Source organism: Eufriesea mexicana, unplaced genomic scaffold, assembly GCF_001483705.2.
Source record: "Eufriesea mexicana isolate 0111107269 unplaced genomic scaffold, ASM148370v2 scaffold812, whole genome shotgun sequence".
Lineage (NCBI taxonomy): Eukaryota > Metazoa > Arthropoda > Insecta > Hymenoptera > Apidae > Eufriesea > Eufriesea mexicana.
The window spans coordinates 1502741-1516100 of NW_016909009.1; the positions used below are offsets into that span (position 1 = coordinate 1502741).

At 36.4% G+C, this 13360-nt stretch overlaps 1 long non-coding RNA gene across 2 annotated transcripts in view; it reads left to right on the forward strand.

Annotated features, from left to right (window-relative positions):
* Positions 1-13360, forward strand: part of LOC108547030 (uncharacterized) — a 53895-nt gene that overhangs the window by 23281 nt on the left and 17254 nt on the right. The window contains exons 1-2 of one of the 2 annotated variants that reach the window (XR_001890167.1): positions 4498-4608; positions 4698-4761. This is a non-coding gene — a long non-coding RNA (uncharacterized LOC108547030). Of the gene's footprint in view, positions 1-4497; positions 4609-4697; positions 4762-13360 lie in introns of those variants that run through there. The other variant, XR_001890168.1, reaches the window with a different exon arrangement.

The following is a 13360-nucleotide window of genomic DNA, read 5'->3' on the forward strand; positions in this document are numbered from 1 at the left end:
GGAAGAGCGAAAGCTCTCGCGAATGGAAAATCGGTGTCCAGCGCGTGCCACGATATGGTATTTTCGAATTTATAATTCGACAAAAATATTTACTCACCGGGAACGTGTGTCAGCTGCGCTATGGTGACGAATGAAGGCCAGATTGACGCTATAGGAACTCGTGGTCGGTGGTTAACTTGCCGGAAGCTGGCAGACGGCCAGACGCTTCTACCAACGTTGTTTCTACGTTAAATCGAAGATCGCTCGAAGTTCGTGGAAAGGTGGCTGTGGGAAACGTGACTACTAGTCTTTGTGGAGAATATTTGGGATTAAAGCGTGTTCGTGATCGCCTTTGGTAGATTCTCGTCTCGGAAGAAGGATTAAGTTGGTGAAGAATTGGTTACCTTGGTGCTTGGACGCGTTATGTTGGAATTTAGTATAATCTCCCAAGATTTTGTACACGCTGTTTCAATGGTTGGCTAATTTTTCATCGCTCTGAAATTTTAGCCATAAATAATAGCAGAAATACTTGTCTTCAGCAGTCATCGCAATGGCGCCTGTAGAATACTGTAATTTGGAAGAGATACATAAATCTTTAAATTAACTTGTCACAAGTTAGTTTCATATTCCATTTAATTATGAGATCTATGTTTAAGTATATTCCAATTTTCTTTGCTGAAAACTTAAATTAGTAGAATTTTTAAAGGAAATTAGTACTATCATAAGCTGGATTTTATTAAGGAAAGTAGTATTTCTAAAAACTAGATTTCCTATTCATTAATTTACCTTGTAGAAAATGTAAATTAACAGAGATCTCTAAATGAAAATTAGATTTCTAATATTCCTATTTACTTCGTCGAATTTTTCGAACGAGAGCTGCTGGAATTTTTGAAGGAAAGCACTTCCAAAATCTGCATATCTGTCGACTAATAAATTTTATTCACATACCGATTCGTCGTGATATTAGTGTCTTCTTCTCGCTGATCTAATATCGCAGAGAGAAAAATGGCGAATGTAATGCGCGAGCTGAGACGAAATTAAGAACGTTCAACTATGCCAAGATCGTAGGAACGATTCTGCTCCATTCAGAGCTTGACGGACAATTGCATGGGAACGTTTTATCGGAAACTTGCAGATTTGGTCAGGCAAAACGATATCGATCGACGAAATTAAGTAATTACTTCGAAAATCAAAGTTTCGATCATGAATTTCGAGTTTTAGAGTTAGGATGAAGATGATAAGAGTATATCTTCACGGTGGAATGTGAAGATGATCAAAGCTTTCCACGATAAGAGCCATATTTCAACTATCAGGGATAGATGAGAGTCATATCTTCTACTGAAATAGTGTTTTCTTTAGGTTTTAATTAATTTATACGTACGATTATTTTTTAATTATTATTTAATTAATTTATACAAATTATACCGAATTTCTCGCTAAGAACAGAGGAACTGCATTAACCCCTTGGGCTACAAATTTATTATGAAAAATTGTAAAATTGGGAAAAAATTCAATTTTAATTAGCCATTATACCAGAAAATTGTGAGTTTTTAGAATTAATACAAATTTTGAGCATATCAGAATATGTTAAAGCATAGCGAGCCAGATATTATACCCAGAATTATATTACTAATTATATTACTAATTATATTACCAATTTTATTACTAATAATTCCCAGAAGTCAGTTTCATAATTATTATATAATTATTCTCTGCAATGTATTATTGAGCATTCCCTTATTACGCAACCCTTTATTAAATCGATAATAAAGAAATAGAGGAATTTTTAAAAAATAAAATTAATGATATATCACTCGTGAATTTTCTTTTCTGATAATTCACTCTAGTCTCAAATCGACTTTGAACTTCGACGAAGAAGAGGAAAAGAGGTATTTTTTGGATCCAAATAAATCTTCGTCCACGGATTAAGGCTTCCATCGAACTGTTGTCGCGTAATCGTCGAATTTGCATTTTTATCGTACTCTGTTTGTCGCACAGATCTTCTCGATACTGCAAGCTATTACGTTAACAGCGTGGGAGCTTTTAACAGCGTGAAAGAGGACGAGACTTTTCCTGATAATAATCATCGACCGTTCTATCTCTCGTTCCTTTCCGCTTTTCAATGCTCGTGCTATTTAGAAGCATTTTGTAAAAACGGTAATATGCGAACTTGAAGGTTCGATTCGCATCGATAGAAGTCGGCTCGAAACGACGATCGGGAACAAAGCTTGAAAACATCGTTTGAAGCTTTGGAGACAGGTGAAATCGGAGCGGATTTCTTTTTCGCGGCGTGTGCTGGAATTTAAAGAAATATCCAGTTTCTGAAAATAAATCGCTGCGTCCCTGAGATGAGGTTTACGTGATATAATTCACTCTTTCAAATTCTTATCGCTAAATAATCTTCGCGAATTTTGGTTATATGTTTCTTATGAATTATTTTAGATCTCGTTTTATCGGAATATTCCCGTAAAATTCGAAACGAATTTTTTATACTCTTGTATAGATAGGATTTTCCAGAAATTCGACGCCCTTTGTATTTTCGGTTTAGTTGTAATTTTAGTAGCTTCCAATATTTTATACTTTTCCATATATAAAATTTTTCAGAAATTCGAGGCTGCCTGTGTTTTAAACTTAATTACGATTTTTATAGCTTCTATCACTCTTTGTGAAAGTTTTAAATTTTTATGAATTTTGGAATTTAATTTTACCCTGCGTAGTTGAAATATATTTTTGGAACAAGCGAAGTAGGTATATTATTTGATTTTATGCTTTGAATAAATTATACGAATGTACTGAAAGAATAATAATTTCAGAATTCAATATTATTATATCGCTAAAACTATTTTTCTTAAGTTTTGGAATTTTCAATGTATCTTTCGCATCCTTTCGAAGATTGCTATCAAAAATATCGATAACACGCAGAACATTGGTACATATTTATCACCTATTGGAACGAAGCCGTTCCCTTCCCCAACTATATCATGTTAAAGCACCTCTTTCAGCTATCAACATTGACATCAAATATATTCACTGTCGCATCATTATTCATGTCACTGGTTTACCTATGAAATATCCGTATATATTTATCATCTATTGCAACCCGGTCGTTTTCTTCCAGTTATATCATACCAGAGCATCGCTTTCAGCCACCAGTATTGACATATCATCAGTCATGCTGATTTTTCTTCCAAAACCTTCTCTTTTCCAAGAAAACAATTTATTTTCCATCAAAGCAAAGGTACCACGAAACTAGACTGATCCCCCTCCTCACTTCTTCCAACCTAACCTAACACTTTTCGCACGATATACAATACCTTTGAGAGCAAAACTCACCTGAAATTTCCACCAAATTTATTCTCTAACACACTTATTACACGTTCGTGCCCTCGTCCATTTACGGAAACCGCGAAGCAACGAACATTATAAGGCGCAATTCAATTTTGGCGCGTATTCGAAAGTTTGATTAAGTTTCGGACTGATCGCCCGACTTTGGCAACTCTATCCAACGCAAACGCCATGTGCGAGTATTAACGTTAATGCCAGTAATAACATCGCTAATAAACCCTACAATGGCGAACGTGTATTTCCGTAACAATGGGAGTCGAGAACGGGATTAAGTCTTTCGTTCGAAAAGACTGTTTATGATTGGCTGAACTTTTATCCAGATTACACAGAAGTGGAAACGCGTTAGCCGATTTATCGGCCAGGTTTCGATTCAATTTTCGCTCGTGATTTCTGCCTTTACCGATATTTAATAATCGTAGTGTAAATGGTTTAGAATTAAACGGGATTCAACGGCACGGGAAGTTTGATTTCGTTAAATTTATGGAGGAAGTTGAGGCGGAGGTATCAAGGATTAGTCCTTCGTTAATCTCTTTAACATAATCCATGTCGCTCGTATTTCAGCTGCGCTTCCGTTCACGCCAATTGGTTCCTACATTGCGGCGAACAATGAAATGCATAAGCGAGTATATTGGGTGCTTCGTGATGTATCGGAGAGCAAGATGGAGCATAGCAAAATGGACAGAATGTATAATATATACGTTCTAATGGTATCATACTGCAGTTACACTTACTTTCCCAGGAATGCTTGAAATTATCATTTTCATCATAAATGCAAACTTAAATGCAAGTTATAGTGACACTGAGTATTTAAATTGGGAAGGTAATTATCTTTCTTAGAACTTTGAATCGATTCGAAGATTCATTTTTGGGTTGTTTGTATCAAATACACCTAAGTTTGTAATTTATGTTTTTGATCGTTATTAACTCCTTCGTCTAAAATGTCGTGTGAGACTCGTGATAAGAAAATCGAGCCAAACAGAAGTGTTATGATTGGGAGCTATGGTTCGTAGACAAGGCTCAATGTAAACAACATTGGTTAGACTCGTAGTCCATTTTCGCTGATGTCTTCCTATCTCAGTTATGTTATTCTTTGATATGTTCGGACGAAAAATAGCTTGACGTGTGTCCGACATTCTCGCCGATGTCTTTCTGTATCAGTTGTGTGTTATTCTTCGACGTGTTCGGACGTGATGGCGCGAGCTGTGACCGACCTTGCTGTTGATTATGGCACGCGCCATTAGAACTTCAAGCGTATAAGAAGCGATTAAACACAGCCATAGTTTTGTAAATATAAATTACTGATAATTTATTGATTTAAGAAATCAAATTTCCTAATATATCCGATACGTTTAACAAATTTTTCTTTGTTGCAGAGGCCGCCATAGTTGAAAGACTTCCGTTTCACTAAGGATGGTGAATATGGACATACAAACTGAGGTAAGTAGATATTTTATTCGACAAAATCATTACGTTCATTCGTGTTGTCTTCTGTGTATAGTAGTTAAGAATATTCGAGTCAGTTTTCTTACAAGATCGAGTTTGCAATTATTCCATTGCGGTCGAGTATTAATGTTCAGAATGCTGGTATTACATGCCGGGCAATGGCGGAACAGAACGTGCGCGGTTCTGTACGTAAATCAAATAAACCGTGAATTACCAGCAGCTGTTAAATTAATGCAGATTGCGTTAATCGTATTGCAGGAGTTTGGGTGTAGTCGTTTCGTAGTTTGAAACAGGAATAGCAGTATCATTTCGTAGACATTCGCGGTGTTTAGGATGAATCGTTTACACTGGATTAATTAATTTAATAGCGTAATGAAGGAAGCGAGGAGATAGTTTTCGAAAATTTTTAGTCTCGTGGTGCAATTATTATTTTTTAATTGAAATAATATCGACATAATGTCTGGGCAATTTTATATTAATTTTTAATTCTTTATTCCATTTTATTTTTCTCCTATTCGAATTTATCATTTTGTCCATAAAGGTACACGTATGACAAAATTAACGTTGTCAAAGTACCACGAGTTTCGCGGGGAAATGAAAGAACGAAAGAAACTTATAATTAGAGTAGTGCTCCGATCTCGTCGCTTTTTGATTAAGAGCATCGATAACTAGCGCGGAAATGGCGATACCGTTAAAAAATAAGGAAGACACACGGAACGGAAATAAATTGATCCGAGGATAGACGAAAAGGGTGAAAAACGAAGGTGCAACGGAACAGAAAAATTAGAAATTACATTACGAGACCGACATGGCGTCGACTAGCCAACTCGTCTGGTTTCCATTTAGTTAACTCTGTTTTAAATTGAAAATTTCAAGCCTGTATTTGCGAAAAATATACATATATTCTTTACGCGAAACACAAAAGGATCACGTGCTTATTTTATGAATATGGTAATCATAGAAAACATAAACAAAGGAGAATCTAGTTGAAAAATGAGTCTCTTTGAAATGAAAAACGACGTGTCATGTCGTCAAGACCTACTATTTTTCCAATACGTTCCCGTCGTTTTTTATAAACTTCAAGGTAAATCGGAATTTAAACCTGACTAATTCCTCTGCTCAAAATAAAAGAGAAAAATAATATACAACAGGAGATATTCTAATTTCGATATTCCGATTTATATTTCCTCGAATTCCACTTCTATCCATATAATCACGATTTACCAGCATCGTTCAGAGAAATATCAATATTTTCCACGTAGTCTCGAATTTCTCGAAAATTCCCAATCCGATGGAATGGCTCGATTAAAACGTACCAGAGCAGGAATCTAATAAAAAGTCGATAGGTCGTAATTGGTAAAATAGCAGCTTCGCCGTCGATGAAAACCGATTACAAGCAACGTGAAATCGATTCGATCTAATGAAAGGATAATAGAAACATACCACGTGGAGTAATGGAATGTTCTCCAAGATGGAGTTTCTCCAGATGTTAATTTTCTCGGCGATCATATCCTGGTCGCGACGGGGGTTATTTCCGCCGGATTTTAAATCGGGAGCTACAATTAATACGAATGTAAATTTGCGAAAGAACGTCCAGAAAGTATCGTTATCGGTGCGATGAACGTATCTCGTTACAGCTTTCGCATTAAAATGGAACGTGTCATCGTAAATTCGTTCGAGGATCGTAAATGTCGCGTTTCCGCGAGTTATAACGTCACGCGGTATACTGGAATTTGCATTCTTAAATTATCGAGCTACAAATCTTCAAATAAAATGATATAAATATATCAACGTGATAGTCAAAGATTCCCATAGCCTTTTTGCCTCGCAAAAATGTATTATTTCCGATAAATTATTTTACATGTACAGTCATCCTTCGTATAATGCTCCAATATGGTTCGAGAATCGGAGAAATTGTGATAGAAAATGACACATAACTAGAATTTTTATCATTGTATCATTAATCGATATTCTTCATTGGAAGATTTGGATATCCTAAATTTATTTTTATTTCACACGGTATTGACTATTCGTTACCTATAGCCTGCATCGTTACACTGGAGTTGCAGTGCGAAACCGTTGTCATGAAAAGATCAATGATATTTCCATTGACGAATTGGTATCTCGCGAAATAAAATAATTTCTGGATTATCATAGAACATCGGTGAATGATAATGTTATTCGGTCGCTTTATTATTCGATGATCGATTAAAATAACAGTTTGACTATCGGTAAAATGGAAGAATAATTTCTAGATGAGTCAGTATGAATAAAATTAGATTTTACGATGTTCGAGCTTAATGTCGTGTAAAAAGGATGTTTACTATAAAGGTGCGGCTGTTTGAACGAATAAAGCGACGAAGTTGTACGAGATGGAACGATAACGAGCAAGCACGTCTTCATTCATGATACTTAGACACTAGCATAAGTATGAATACGGGATGCGTTACTATCGTTCTCGCGCCGTTTGCATCTTTCATGCCGTGCTTTCATTCTCCGTCGTTCGTGTTCCCCAACATGGCACTTAAGGATATTACGCTCACCGTGATCGCGTTATAACAATCTTATGAATCTTTAACAAGTACGTTTCCGTTCAGTTGCTCATTTCGATCGAGCTTACGCGATGTTTCGACCCTGACGTCGGATTGGACGACGCCATGAGAAAGGTACCAGTGGACGTAACTAGGATTTTTCTCTAAATTTATTTTGATTTTTCTTTTCTTCAATTTCATTTGCAGCTATTTTCATCGTCAACCAATTATTAAAAAGAAATAGTTTCGTTTAATGTTTAATCAGTTGGATGATAGTGAGTTAAATTAACGTTGATTTCATATGTTAATTTATTCGAACCTCGACCCAAGAACCAATCATGGTTATCATAGTTTATTATCGGAGTTTAGGTTCATTTAATAAACTAAGGAATTTAATTAATTCACCGAGGCGAAACCGATATTTTGCAAAACAATTTCCCGAAAATTGGAATCCTCATTGTTTGGTAAGTCGAGGACTGTTTTAGCTGAACGATGATAGACGTTGATCACCGATACAATTAACGAGATTCACCGATCCTCTGTGTGTTCCATTAATTATGACATCGACGAAGTATGGTCAGTTCACTTTGCAGATAGCGAACGTTGTCAGAAATGTCGGTATCAGAGAGAATATTCGAACCTGATTCCTCATTAACAGGAGGCTCTCTGATGTATGTTGATACGCGCGTAATTGCATCATACTACGAGGCAAACGTGAATTTCGTTGGCTGGAAAATTGATAAAAATTTTCCAAAACAGCAGTCCTTGCATTGTTCTATACGTAGAAGCTTCTACATAGATGATCGGAATACGATCCGATTTTTCGTCAACATTTTTAATTAAAAGCGACGTCTTTAATTAAAATATCTCGTGGAAGAGAGAATTTTCAAATATTCTTGGCGGGAAAATAAAAAGAAATTTTTCAGTATCGCTTTTCGTATCGTCCCGTTGTTTCGTATGTAAGAATTCTTCGTGAAATTATTTCCAGAATAGAAACCGATTTTTCTTTACATCCACGACCTTTTTAACTCGATATCTCACGAATGAGGGAATTTCGAAAGCTTCTATCCTGTTAGCGCGAACAATTCAGAGGAAAAGCTCGCGGGTAATGAAATATCGCGTCTACTTTCGCGTTATCGTCGAGGATATTTACAAGGATCGACTTTTACCACGTTCGGAAACGTTTCTTCTCTTCGACTCGTATTTCGTACGTTTTAATAGAGTTCAAGATGGCTTTATTATCGCGATAGAGACATAAAACGATTTTATTCCTATCGCCATAAAGCGAGCAAAGAAATAGTCGATAAAACATACCATTGATAGAATTTTAGCGGTGTGTTTATAAGCCACTCTATTTTCGCACGTGGCTTCGTTATCGACGGCCATTATGCTCTTTCTGCCGACGATGCCTCGCATTTTACCTTTAATTGATTCGGTCCATGGTTGCCAAGATATGATCCTTAAAGTCTTCTGCTTCGATAGTCAATCGGAAATCGTTGGCTCTCCATTTTCCCTAGATATGGTGAATTTTTACGTGAAAATCTCTTACCGAGGGAAAATGCAAATATCTCTAGGCAATAGATATGTCTGATCTATCAATTGTCAGACCTCGAACCACTGAGACTTCGAGTTATCAAAGAGTGTTTGGAGACGTAAAGAACTCGCGATTTTTTGAAATTTTTGGGCAGCTTTAGTGAGGCGGATTTGGATCGATTCTGGATCAGAAGATTCGCGTGATAGACATTGAAATTAGAAGCTTGTCCGGTGGTTTGATCTCAAGGCAGCATCTGACAGTTTTACATAACAGCGCCGGTGAATTGATCGAGACGACTTGCTCTATAAATTATTCATTAGTTGCATGACAACACCATTTATAGAGGATAGAGATACGTGGTAGAGTTTTCTTCAATGAAGGAATTGATAGAGACTGTGTCGCTATGACTTCATCTTATCGCATTGAAATTGGTAATAGTGTTAGAAAAAATTGGGGCAGAATAAAATCGAGTTATGCAACTATACATGACCTGTATGTATATCATCGTGATAATAGAAAATTAGAAAATGAACTGATTATCGAATTACAAAGGAATCAATTGTATTTAAGACGATTATCTAGGAATAATTCAGCTGTCGATTTGTAAAGTTTATTAATTCCACGAAACAAAGAGTAGAAATTTATTTTAAATATAAAGGTATGGTATAATTAAGTATTAGGCGTTATTCAAGTGCTCTGATATTAAAATTGTAAGAAATTAAAAAGAAGTGGAATTAATTACCTTGATACGAGGCAAGCTCAATCACTCATCGATACTGCACATCTTTATTTCCAGAAAAGGGAGCGGAAAATTTTCATCAGCTGCTTCAACAGTTCACCTTCGATTACTCATGTTTCGAATCGCGTTGACGTCAAGAGCACTGCGCCGTCGAAAGCAGCTCGTCCATCTATTAATAAAGTGCATCGTATCGAACTTTGCATACGAAAGTAATCCCTCAATTTTTATTTTAGAGACTGTCGGAAGTTAGGAGCTCGCTAATGATTCCGTGATCATTATCGCGTAACAATTATATTAATGGTCGTGTCACGAAATGCATTATTTTACAGTATTTTCTTTAAATTACTCATTCCTTTAACAAACATAAAAACAGTCAAGCTTTTACGGGGGACTTAAGCTCCGGAAATTAAAAATTTAATATTCGACCGAAAAGAAAAGAATATCGTTGAAATCCCTTTCTTTCTATCGAAATTTCATTTTACCATACATTCCTGCGAAATTTCATGCATTCTTAATTATCTCACTTCTGTTTTCGATTATCGATATTGCTCGATTTTTATTTTATTTATTTAGAGTCATTGCGATATAAAATTGCAATAGTTGTATATCACAGAATAGTTGCATAGCGATGTTGTTACGAATAATCATGAGTGGTGTTTATATACTTTTAATAGTATTAAATAGTATTAAATAGTATTAATAGTATTATACTTTTAATAGTATTAAAATTAGGAATATACTGTTTATACGACAGAATGTTTACAGTAAGTTCTACCACAATTATGTAGATTTATTGGAATTTAGAAATATCCTCGATCCTGTTAAATATTTCTCGATGCTTTCCCATTTATACTCTACCTTGAATTGTCCATCGGTTCGAGGATTTTCAGGCACGAGCCTAGTTCGATTCCACTAACCGATTTCCCTAAAATAATTTCTTGGACCAATGAGTTTCACGCATTTGCGACACGAATTTGTCCAGTAATTGCGTTTCTTTCTGTTCATATATATATATATATATATCGATTTCGAGCGAGTATATCTCTGCAAGCAGACTTCTCACGTGTCCCACCATTTTAATCAAAGCTGTTTGAAAAGGTGCTTTTGCATAGACGCGTCAAACGATTTTACAATTTTCATCACTTTATCTTATTTCTTTCATCTTCTTGTACTCGGTAACAATTTGGAGGATGAGATTCATCGAATCGATTGAAGGAATTAAAAAGATGCGTCCTTCCTATTGTTGGCTCGCTAAACGAATTGGCACTGACTTCCTAAAATGGGACAGAAAATTCAATAATCGGTTGAAGAAAAATTGCAACAATTGTGAGAACATTATTTCGTACTCCTAACGTTTGTTTATTGATATTAAAAGCAATAAATATAATTATTTAATCGAACACGTTCATCGGAGATCAGATCATCCAGTGATAAGACGAATTTGGGATGTTAAGGAAGAATTCATGGTTAAGTAACATTTTCTAAGTAAAAACTGTTTTTCTGACTGCGAGCTTGCTAGAATTGCAGTCAGCAACTCGCAGTGGAACACAAGGAGCAATATTTCTACGGAGAAGTCTCGTAAAAGGAAACTCGGTCTTAAAGGAGGTGCAGAACTTGTACGTGCCTCTTTGCAAAGGGTCGTCTGTCTTCTGAATCCTCTTCGTTTCCCGGTTCCTGCACGTTACCACGGGAAATCTGACGAGTACAATCCTTGAACTTTGCTCTAATAACCGATTCTCCTTGATTTATCACATAGTCCTTGCAAAACTTTACGTCAAAGAATTTGGATGCAATTCAAGACAGTGGAGTCTCTTTCCTGTTATTCGTACGACAATTTATATTATTTTGGACAAGAAAGAATCATTAATGGCGAAGCTTATCGATAATGTAACATTCGAAATAGTCGAGAAACAATAAATATCTAAAAAATTCTTTCTCAATTTTAGTCTTCAGTTTTTAGTCTATTTAATAACTTCTACGTGTTCTTAACTCTCGAGTCTTCCATTTTTAATATATATCCAGGAGAAAAATTTATTTTATCATTTCTTTCATTCCACGCAATCATTCTAAGGATACTCAGCTAAACCTAAACTACTCTAAATCCTTGGCAACTGCATAATCTCGAGTACTCAACACCCTCCTTCGCGTTTCTGGTACTCTAGTTCAAGCACACTTTATTAGCACATCTGTCCTTCTGTTTAAAACACTCTCGACTGAAGCTACACCTATTCTACGTCCTCGCTATACTTATTTGAAGACTCGAAAAATTCTCGTTTCGAGTCGATATACGCAGATTATTTTCGTAATAATTCTACGATAATTTTCTGCCTTGTTGCAGCGGCTCATTATACAAATAAGAGAAAAATTTTACACTTTACGTTTGATTACCGCCACTTTTGCACGCGAAGTGAAGTATTTCCGGCCAGCCAGTCCCTCGAGTCTCGCACATCGCGTGGAATACGAAATCAGAGCTTATTTCTCGCGAAATATTTCACGGAATTTCGCTTTCGGCGGTGCTCGCTTAATTTGTCATTAGTCTCGCATAATCCTACGTAATTTTTCCACGTGTCTCGTTCCTTCCTCCAGCGGCAGTTCGATAGCCTGAAAATCGAGATTATTTCACGCATGAATTAAGAGCAAGCGAATCGCGAAGATGTGCGCCACGAATATCGCGAATTCCTTCCTTCCTTTTCTAATTCCGATTTGACACGTGGCTGGCAGATTCGAGGTTTATCGAAGCATAAAGATAGCCTCGACATCGATTCAATGTTATTTAATTGGCTGTCGTTCGCGTTTCATATCGTAATTTCCAACGCGATCTCAAATAATGCAAATGAACGTCGAGGCCGACGTGTATGGGAATCTGTTGACACACCATATGGTCGTACTTTGTCAAGCTATATGGGACATTGATAAGCTGAATCGACGAATTAGCCTTTGATACGTGCCTGTGTTTGACGTGGAAGATTCTTTCATCTTTCTTTCATGCACACAACTGTGCTTTTGTTGCCGATTAATTCACGTTCACCGTGCCCCAATTTCTGCCAATCTCCTTCGCGTTTTCGATAACCCGCTGCGTGATAACATTTTCTAAATCGTGGTATAAAATTTATTTTTCACAGTTTTATAAAACGCAACAAATTTTTCTAACCTTCTCTACTGATCACGAATAGTATTGCACTCCGAGGATCGAGAGGATTAGAAATTAACGTGAAATTAGAATTAATGTTGGGAGCCGGGAGGTACTTCACGGCTTATTTATAGTTTACTTACAGGATCATCGAAGATTAATAGTTGCGAATACCCGTTTATTGACGTAGAGTTCGATACGGCAAGCTCTCGAGGGACTCCGACAATTTTCTCTTGACCTACGGCACTCTAAGGATTCTTAACACGCTTTGCTGCCAGCCACTTGTCATGCAGCTTTGGCATCGATGAAAATTGCTTCTTTGACTCTCATCTGTGTTATACTTTAGAATAAATTTGTCTACAGTACACAAAGTAAATTCGTTCCTTATCTAGGGTCCAAAACTACGGGCAACCCAACACTGGGTCTTCCATGTCACAGAGAGTTTCCCTATGAGTCAAGTTTCTTTCTCTTAACTCCTAAGTATATATTTCTCTCTTATAATTTTCTCTGAAAATTACGAAGTTGCGACAGAGAAATACATTTCCTCTCGCGTTTTCAACGCCTTTTTCCCTCGACCCGTTCTTTATCTATTCAATAGCGAGCATTCGTTCTTCGAATAACAATTGTTCCCCCGATAATTCCTTAGAAAAGCGGCATTC